The sequence below is a fragment of the Prionailurus bengalensis genome, chromosome A3 (genome assembly GCF_016509475.1).
Source record: "Prionailurus bengalensis isolate Pbe53 chromosome A3, Fcat_Pben_1.1_paternal_pri, whole genome shotgun sequence".
NCBI classification, from domain to species: domain Eukaryota; kingdom Metazoa; phylum Chordata; class Mammalia; order Carnivora; family Felidae; genus Prionailurus; species Prionailurus bengalensis.
The window spans coordinates 131,819,006-131,829,121 of record NC_057354.1 but is presented as its reverse complement, the minus strand read 5'-3'; the positions used below and the strand labels follow the sequence as shown (position 1 = coordinate 131,829,121).

Sequence of the window (10,116 nt, the reverse complement as noted above, 5' to 3'; positions counted from 1 at the left end):
CAACACAAAAGTTTCACAAAATAATAATTGCTCTTTCTCTGTGTTTTCTATTAGATTTATATCTTATTGTAAAAAAAGCTAATTTGTAACCCGCCAAATTTGTAGGTGGTGACCTTCACGTTGAAAACCAGCAAATTAGAAGATTTTTAGCTCCTTTTCAGGTCATTGGATCCTTGTGTATCTTTATGTCTTGGAAACCCCATAAGGTTTGTCTCGTCCATTAATCATTCTGGGAAATATCTTCTCATCCCGTGAGACGTAAACATTTAGCATCACATGGTTATAGTATCTTAGGGTATTGTGTTGTAGAAATTATTAAAAATGTATTTTGTAGAGGGTTTTTTTTTTTTGGTGTTTTGTAACAGGAGAATTTGCTTTTATTTCTCTTACTTACCAGAAGAAATTGTATTATACTGATCATTTCCATATGTACTTTTAAAGTTGCTTGGCTGGGTTAACTTTTTTTTCCTTTAAGTTACAAGGGCATTGTATTCAAATAAAAGGAACAACCATAATAGTATTAATTAGGAGAGCAATAAGGCTTTGGTCGCCATGCAAATGAGCATAATTGAAACAGAATTGCAGTTTGCAAATGGATTTTGAAACTTTCGTGGAAGAACTTGGATAAATATTCTCAGAGCTAAAGCGACTGCAGTCTGTATATGTAAATGAGATCAATTAATTTTAGCAGGGCAAATGAGACAATCAACGATTTTCAAAATCTAGTAATTCGGTAACCGTTAGTTTCATTAGTCTTTCTGTTTTAAACTTAATTATTCAAATATAGAACCAGATGGAAGTGTAATTTATGGCGAACTCACCCTTAAGTTAATCACATGCGAGCCTTTCCTCCTACAAACGGAAGAACTGAGGATGGAATTGTAAATGATCAGTGCAGGACGTGGAATCTTCTGGTCATGGCTTGTTGGGGTCCACTTGGGCGAGAGCGTAGGATATAAGAGAAAACGGTCTTTGACCGAGACCAGAGTTTGGAACTCAGCACTGAGTCTCTCTTAGCATGGGCTATGAGGAGGCAGCTTTCCTAGATCTAAAGGACCTCAGTTTTCTCATCTCTTAAATTAGGAAGTTATACCTGTATTGCCCTCAGAGCCGCCGTGAGGACAAAATGAGGAAATATGTATGTAAACCTTCAGCACGGTACTGGGCACAGAGAAGACACTCATTGTAAGTAGCACTCACTCCCCGCCCTGCCATCTTTCTTTCTGGATAGAGGAAGACTTGTATGGAGAAAATACCATGTTTCTGGACTTGCCTGTAAGGAAGAGTGTGTGGTCTGGTTGGTATTTTCCCTTTATTTGGTAGTAATTTTATCTAATTTTATGCAACCACTCGTTGGTAGTAATTTTAGTTGGCAGTGTTCTGCGGATCTCTTGCCGTGTCACTTCCATCAAGAAACAGACGAGTTTTAGCAACTCAGTTACCGGAATCCTCGAAGAGGCCGGAATGGCAGATGCGGAATGGAGTTCGTACAGTTGCTTTTGTTTTTATTTCCTCATTGCAGCCACTGGTTCTTCTGACCCCTCGCCGTTTCCTGCTCTCCCCAAACGGTCCCGTTGTGACAACCGTACGTAATAGCTCAGGCTATTGGGTGGTATGTTGACTCGATGACTTTGTGAGAAAACTCGGGCAGGTACTACTGTTGTCATTACGTAAGCGAGAGGCATGGGGGATCAGAGACGTTGAGCCACCTGCCTCGCGTCCCAGAGCTAGAAAGACATGGAGGTTCCCATCCAAGGCTGTCGGGTTCCAAGTGCTGAGCTTTATTTTTCTGAATCAAGGCCTTTATACCGTGTGGACGCAGCCAGTGGTCCAAGGTGGGCTTTTTTTTTTTGCTGACAAATGTACATTTCACGGCAGATTCTATTTCACTCCGGGAAAGTAGCAAATATGAATTGGTTTACGGTGGTTGGAGCTTCTTTCTCAGAGTCTAGGAGGCGGGTCAGCAGGAGGATCATAGAGTGGCAGAGAATCATCTGACCCCCGAAAAGGAAAAAAACATTGGGGTGCAAGGGATCAGGAAAGGTACATGACTTCCCTGTTTTCCTACAGGACATCCCCCCTGGGATGTCCACCCTGACCTTAGCCTCTCTGTGTCCCTGGCATAGAACGCCTCAGGGTCCCTTCCCTGCCTCCCCCTCCCCGCTGCAATCACTCCTCCTCTTGGGGCCCCCACCCCCTTCCCTTCTGCCTCCCATCCTCCAGGCTGAACCTCCCTGAGAGTCCTGTTTGCCTTTTCCACCGCTGTGGGCAACGGTCCCTGCCTCACAGCACTCCCCTCCCATGCCCGCTGCCATGGGCACATCAGCACCCTCAGGTTCTCCGTCCTGGTGTCACTGTCCCCGATCAGGCCCTTGATAGCTCTTCTGTGAGCTCTTCCTCTGGCGTCCATGGACTCCTGCCTCCTGTCTCTGGTCTCTGCCAGAGACCCTCGGCGACCCGAGGAAAGGCTCCGATCCTGGCCCTCTGGTTGCAAACTCTCAGTCTCCTCTTGCGTGTTGGTCAAATGCTGTGGCAATCTGGTGCCAAGCTCCTTTCCTAAGCTGCTTTCTGTGGCTCATCTTCAGAAACCATCTGCCTTTTCTCCCTTCTGAGGATACACACGCATGTGGGCTCCTCCGAGGGCTGGGAGCTCTGAGGACGCTCAGTCCGTCATGTTCGATTCTGGGTCTCTCCTGCACAGCCCAGCGCCTGGTGAGGGGCTGCTGTTCAGAAAGCTCTGGTTAAGTGGCTCCCCGGTAGGCCTGACCTCGCCCTCGCTACGCCTCAGAATCTTCATGCAGTTTCAAACCTTTTTCAATTTCTTCTTCTTCTTTTTAACGGAGGGGAATTAATTTTTTTGCGAAACGTATCTGCTAAGGAGTATAAAAAGCATGTGACGAGTAGTCGATGATGACAAGTTGGAGCCCGTGTACCAATCGCCCAGGTTGAGACAGGCCGTGACCGGCACCTTGGAAATTCTCTCTCTGCTCTTTCTCGATACGCTCTTTCTTTTGTTCAGTTTTATCTCTGCCACCCCTCAAGGAAGCCACAGTCCTGAATCTTGTGTTAATCACTGTCCCATGTTTCTTTAAGTGGCTCACCAGTTATGAATAGCCCTGGATAAGAAACAGTTGTGTTGCTTTGTCTGTTTTTCAACTTTTATTTTATTTTATTTTATTTTATTTTATTTTATTTTATTATTTTAAAGAGAGAAAGAGACAGAGAGGCAGAGGGAGAGGGAGGGAGGGAATCTTAAGCAGGCTCCACGCTCCGTGCAGAGCCTGATGCAAGGCTCAGTCTCGCTACTGACCTTGAGATCATGAGCTGAGCCGAAATCAGGAGTCGGCTGTTTGACTGACTGGGCCATCCAGGCTGCCCTGGTTTTGAACTTTAAATGATTTGAATAATTCTGACTGCGTTAGGACCATGGCCTGCTTTTTGCATGCAACATTATTATTTAGATTAATAGCACGAATATATAGCTTAATTCATGTGGGTGAACGGAGCGATGGTTCATTCATTCTCCCTGTTCTACAATAACCCATTTCATTCTACTTATGAGTCTGTTCTAATGTTCTAGTACTGCTGGATACTATTCTAGAATAGTATTTGAATTATTTCCAGGTGTGTGGGGCGCCCGGGTGGCTCAGTCGGTTGAGCGTCCGACTTCGGCTCAGGTCACGATCTCACGGCTCGTGAGTTCGAGCCCCGCGTCGGGCTCTGTGCGGACAACTTGGAGCCTGGAGCCTGCTTCGGATTCTGTGTCTCCCTCTCTCTCTGCCCCTCCCCCACTCTGACTTCTCATCTGACTTTTACTTGTTTGCCAAAGGTGTGAAGTGACATCTGACTGTGACTTAAATGTATATTGCCCTAATTGCTAGAGACTGAGAATCTTTTAATACACTTATTGGTCATTAGCGTCCCCTCGTCTGTGACATAGTGTCTTTTGCCGTTAAAATTTTGTTTTCAAATGTCTTTCGATCATTTTTCTCTATTAGCTTATATATCTTTTAAAAATTAATTTCTAAGTGTTCTTTATGTATTCCAAATACTAATTGTTTGTTGGTTACGTGTATCGAAAATACCATCTCCAAATTTGTGGGCTGTCTTTTTTCTCCCCTTGTGGAATCTTTTCATGTAAACAGTTAAATATTAATTATAAAAGTTTTCAAATGTACACGAAATATAGACAGGCTAGTGCAGCAAACCCCTTTAATTCCTCAACCGTCTTCCCAAACTACCAATTTTCTGTCATTTTGGTTTTACATTTCTTGACTACCACATTTTAATGTGAGAATATTGAAACAATCTCAAATGTATCACTTTATGTATGGGATGTTTTGGTAAATACAATCTTAATGGGGCAAAAATTTCAATTTTTTCCTCTATGGATTATACTTTTGGTGTCCAGTTAAAAAAATCCTTTGCAACTCTGAGGTACGAATGATCTTATATACTTCTCACACCGTGATGAAGGATCGGTTCTTTTTCTCCCAGTCTGCTATAGGCTACTATTTTTATGATGTATAATAAAAACTAATTACCAGAAAGATGAAATTTTTAAGAACATATGAAAAATAGAAGACCCAACTTTTATTATTAGATTCAACAAAACCAAAGTTATTTTGTCCCATTGGTAAAAAGGTTTCTAGTGTATACTCTCCATTTTTGTAGCAAATAAATCGCAGATCAGCTTAAGAAAAGTCTGTGGTCTGTGAGTTACTTTGAGTAGCCTTGCTCTATTATATTGTTCTCTAATAGTTTTATTATTTACTCTTTTACATTTCAGTCTTTAGTTGACCTGGAGTTGATTTAATATAGTTATGTGTGAGGTAGAAACCCAATTTCATATTTCCCACATAAATACTCAATTGTCCTAGCGCCGTTTATTAAAAAGACCGTCCATTCATCATTGATCTGCAGTCACTTTTGTCATAAATCGAGTGTCTGTGTAGGGGTGGATTTGCCTCTGGGCTTACTGTTCTTTTCATTTGCTTATTTGAAAATTAAATAATGTACTTCTAAATAAACCACAGGGGTCAAAGAGAAGAAGTCATAGTAGAAATTAGAAACTATTTGGAGTCAAATGATAATGAATGTAGCCTATCAACATCTGTGGGACGCGGGTAGAGCGGTGTTTCGAGGAGAATTTATAGCTTTGCCTGTATCAGAAAAGTGTAAAGTTAATGGTATAGGTTTGTATCTTAAGGAGCTAGGTAAGGGTACAAATGAAAAGTTGCAGGAAGGAAGTAATAAAGATCAAAGGAGAAGTCAATCAAGTAATATCAGGGAAATGGTAGAGAAAATTAACAAAGCCAAAATTTTGTTATTTGAGAAGACGAATAAAATTATAAACCTTCAGTAAGACTAGTCAAAAAATAAAAATGTAAAAAGAAAACACACACTATCAATATCAAGAATGAAAGAGAAGAAATTACAACAGAATCTAAGGACATTAAAAAGAAGAGTAAGGGAATATTATGAGCAACTTTATGCCAATAAATTTAATAGCTTCGAAGAAATTAAAAAAGATTCCATGGAAAACACAACTTACAAAAAGAAACTTAAGAAGAAATAAAATCTCTGAATAGTCATCTCTGTCTGCATATCTCATAGTGAAAAACCTTCCCATAAAATACCGAAATGAGACAAAGACATCACAAGAAAGCTACGCACCAATATCTCTCATGAATATAGATACAGAAATCATCAACAAGATATCAGCAAATTGAACCCAACAACATATAAAAAGAATCATACACCACAACCAAGCCCCACATAATTATAGTCTGGATCTTTGCAGAGGAGCAAAGACAACACAATAAAGCAGAGACGGCCTTTAGCAAACGGTGCTGGAACTAACTTTCATCCACATGCAAAAAAGTGAACCCAGACCCAGACCTTACACCTGACACAAAGATTAACTCAAAATGTATCGCAGACTTAAACGTACAATGCAAAGCTCCTAGAAGACAACATAGGAAAAAATTTATAGGACGCAGGGTGCAGTGGTCACTTCTCGTACAGAACACAGAGGCATGGCCCATGAAAGGAAAGAAATGAGAAGGCCAACTTCAAACATGTCTGCTCTGTGGAAGACGCTGTCAACAGAATACAAATACAAGCCACAGGCTGAGAGAAAATACTGGAAAGAGCCACATCTGACAAAGGAGGGTTATCCAAAATATGCACAGAACCCTTCAAACCCAACAATAAAGAAAACAACTTGACTGAAGCGGGCCAAAGACCTCAATGGATACCTCAGCGAAGGAGATACACAGATGAGAAATAAACCTATGAAAAGATGCTCCACGTTGTACATCATTGGGGAGATGCCAACGAAAACAACCACGAGGTGTTGCTGCACACCCGTTAGAATGACACAAATCCAGAATACGGACAATGCCCGATGCCAACAAGGTTGTGGAGCAGGAGGAACTCTCACTCAGTGCTGGTGGGAATGCAGAGTGGTGCAGCCACTTGGAAGGACAGTTTGATGGTGTCTTACAAAACTGGACGTATTTCGGCAATTTCACGCCTCGATATTTACACAAAGGAGTTGAAGACTTCTGTCAACGTGAAATCCAGCCTGTGGATATTTGTAACAGCATTATTCATGATTGCCCAAGCTTGGATGCAACCACTATGTCCTTCATCGTGAATGGATGAATAAGCCAGGGTATGCTCAGATACTGGAGTATCGTTAGTGCCCAAAAGAAAGGAACTATCAAACCATGGAAAGGACATGAAGGAGACTTAAGTGCATACTGCTAAGTACAAGAAGACCATCGGAAAAGTGTCCATTCTCTATGCTTTCAATTATGGGATATTCTGGAAAAGGCAAAGCTACAGAGACAGTAAAAAGGTCAGTGGTTATTGGGGGAAAGGGAGGGATGAGTAGCTGGAGCACAGAGGATTTTTAGCAAAAACACTTTTATGATACTACGATGGTCCGTACGTGTAGTAATTACACATTTGTTCAAACCCATAGGACGTAAAACGCGAAGAGTGAACCCTACCATGAAGTATGCACTTTGAGTGATTGCTTACCTGTGAAATGTTTGTCAAAACTCTTCAAGGTGGATATGTAAAATAGGTGAAATTTATTATCCGTAAGTTACACTTTAATTGGGGCATCTGGGTGGCTCAGTCAGTTGAGCATTGGACTCTTGATTTCAGCTCAGGCCATGATCCCAGGGTCGTGAGATTGAACTCCACGCTTAGCTTAAGATTCTCTCTCTCTCTCCCTCTGTCCCTCCCGTCGGCTCATGTGCTCCCTCTATGAGACAAAAAAATACATATACTTTAATAAAAACATTAAACATGATAGTAGTTTATCAAAGAACCATAGGGAGAGTGTAAAGACAAACTATAAATCTACATTTTCAACAGCTACAATGTTTTTGATAGCTAAAGACCTACAAAGAAGATGAATCTAATAGAAAAAAATTGGACTAGAACTAGGCCAAGCATTTCAGAGAAAAGGAAATGTGAAATGGCCCATAAGCATATGCAAAGATGCTCTATCTCCTCAGAAATCAGGGAAATGCAGAATCAATGCCAAGTAGACACCATTTCCCCCCCACCAGACAGACGGGCAAAATGTTTGTATTGAGAATAGGAAAACAGAACTTTGCAGCACGCTGGAGGGGGTGTGAAATGTGTACGAACATGTCGGGAAAATTGACATTATCTTTTCGGGTAGATCCGTGTAGTACGTCAGACTCAGTGATACCTCATCCCTCGTAGGCTCACACAACAAATATCCCCTTGTTTGTGTGACGCAGGACTGCAGACCTATGTGACATTGCATGTAATAGCAAAAAGTTGGAACCAACCCCAATGTTCATCAAGAGGAGAACGCATAGATAAATTGTGGTTGTTTCCCTGACGGACTACCGTACTTTGGCAAAGTGCACAAACCTTAGCTTCGTGCATCGACAACAGTGAACCTTAAAAGAAAAGTACAGTAAATTGAATGATAAAAGCAAGTTTCTAAAGAATATGTTATTTGTATAGAGTCCTCAAAAATACAAGACTTCACAATTGTTTAGAGATAGATATTATCTGGTTATGTGAAAACGAGGCACCATAAACTCAAAATTCAGGATCATGTTTTCCTGTGGGATGAGGGAAAGGGGGAGAGGAACGCGCAATGAATCGTCAAGAATCTTCCTCACTCGGATCACAATGGTGTCCGTGTTGTAATTCTGCATACTTTATTCATTTCCTATATTTTTTTGTACAGATGATATTTTCATGATAGACCGTTTTAAAGGCTTTAAAAAAAAATTTTTTTTAACGTTTATTTATTTTTGAGACAGAGAGAGACAGAGCATGAATGGGGGAGGGTCAGAGAGAGGGAGACACAGAATCCGAAACAGGCTCCAGGCTCTGAGCTGTCAGCACAGAGCCCGACGTGGGACTCGAACTCACAGACCGTGAGATCATGACCTGAGCCGAAGTCGGCCGCTCAACCGACTGAGCCACCCAGCGCCCTTAAAGGCTTTTTAAGGAGTCTTAAAAAATATCTCTAGCCCTTGACTTAGCATCCTCAGTGAGGCATCACAAATGCATCGCAAGTTACCGAAGAACTTACCTGTATCGAAAGAAGAGAAATGAGACAGATCCTTCAGCAAGAGACGGGGAGCCCTACATTTGTGGGGTCTGGAACACCAGGAGGTGCCTGGGGGGTGTGGGCAGTGAGCAGCTTTAGCTCAAGGCCCTGGTGTGGAAGCCACACCGGCACCAGGGCGGGAGCTGACAGGGGACTGTCAGGGGCCGGGAAGGGCCCGCCAGGCCTTCCGGAGAGCAACAGCACTGCTGAGCAATCCAGACCAAGACTCAGGGCCTTGTTTTCCCGGTTCGGACACAACCCACCACAGGGAGAGGGACCACATAAAATCACTTCAGGTGGGGGGCGCCTGGGTGGCGCAGTCGGTTAAGCATCCGACTTCAGCCAGGTCACGATCTCGCGGTCCGGGAGTTCGAGCCCCGCGTCAGGCTCTGGGCTGATGGCTCGGAGCCTGGAGCCTGTTTCCGATTCTGTGTCTCCCTCTCTCTCTGCCCCTCCCCCGTTCATGCTCTGTCTCTCTCTGTCCCAAAAATAAATAAACGTTGAAAAAAAAAATTAAAAAAAAAAAATCACTTCAGGTGGTTTACTCGCTGGCCTTGACGAATGAGGAGCCTAAATGAGGCTTCAGATGATGTTGAAAAAAAATAATGCGGTGTTTCTTGCAATTGGAGAACAATGGACTCTTAATCCCTACCCAACACCAAAGAAGTGAATCAGCAGCCTTATGATGATTTTGTAACTGGACATTCATGATAGCGTTATTTATTACATCAAAAGTGGGGATAGTCATACCTAAATCTGTAAGTCTAAGTATAATGTGTGCACACATGCGATGATATATATACTCGTGTGATATATCTTCTAAATCATATACCCTTACACGTTGTATAAATAAACATCATGCATGTAACAAATACAGACCAAAAATACAGTGTACAGATAGAAATATATACTTACACAACATAAATTAATATACAATAAAAGTAGTTATGTAAATATATGGCTATTATACTAAATGTATAAACATATGTTTGTAAGTACTTAAATGTTTGTCAACTTGTTGATATTATAGGTCCTGTTTTTACGAATGCCCTGGTAAATGCCTAGTAAAATGGTCACCGAGGTCATTTGTGAGTGGTGACATTAGAGATTATTCTTAATCTTGTACGTTCCTACTTTTCCACAGGGTCCACAAAAACATGTATTACTTACGAAAAATTCAGCATCTGGTGATTGATTTCAGGACAAGGGCATAACCGGATAGACCCGGGGCACCTCCCTCTTCCTGCATCCCAGGCCACCTGGGTGTCACTCAGTGACACACAGGGGCTGTGGCCCTGTGCGCTTCCCTTCGAGGGAGGCTCCCCACACGCCGTGCGGCTTCTGGTCCCGGGGTGGCTGCTCGGTGTGCAGGGTCCTCTTCACGAGCCTCAGTGACTAACCTTATAAATGGCCCTGGCATAACTCTTGCAGTTTTGGCCAAAACCACGTCGATCAAAAATGAGAGGGAAGGACAATTTCAGGCCAAATTTCATAGCATC

The 10,116-nt window shown here is 42.3% G+C and overlaps 1 long non-coding RNA gene across 1 annotated transcript; it reads left to right on the top strand.

Annotated features, from left to right (window-relative positions):
* Positions 1-8,422: 8,422 nt before the first annotated feature.
* Positions 8,423-9,702, top strand: LOC122467033. The gene is made up of 2 exons (XR_006292827.1): positions 8,423-8,913; positions 9,154-9,702. It is a non-coding gene; the product is annotated as an uncharacterized LOC122467033 (long non-coding RNA).
* Positions 9,703-10,116: the final 414 nt, after the last annotated feature.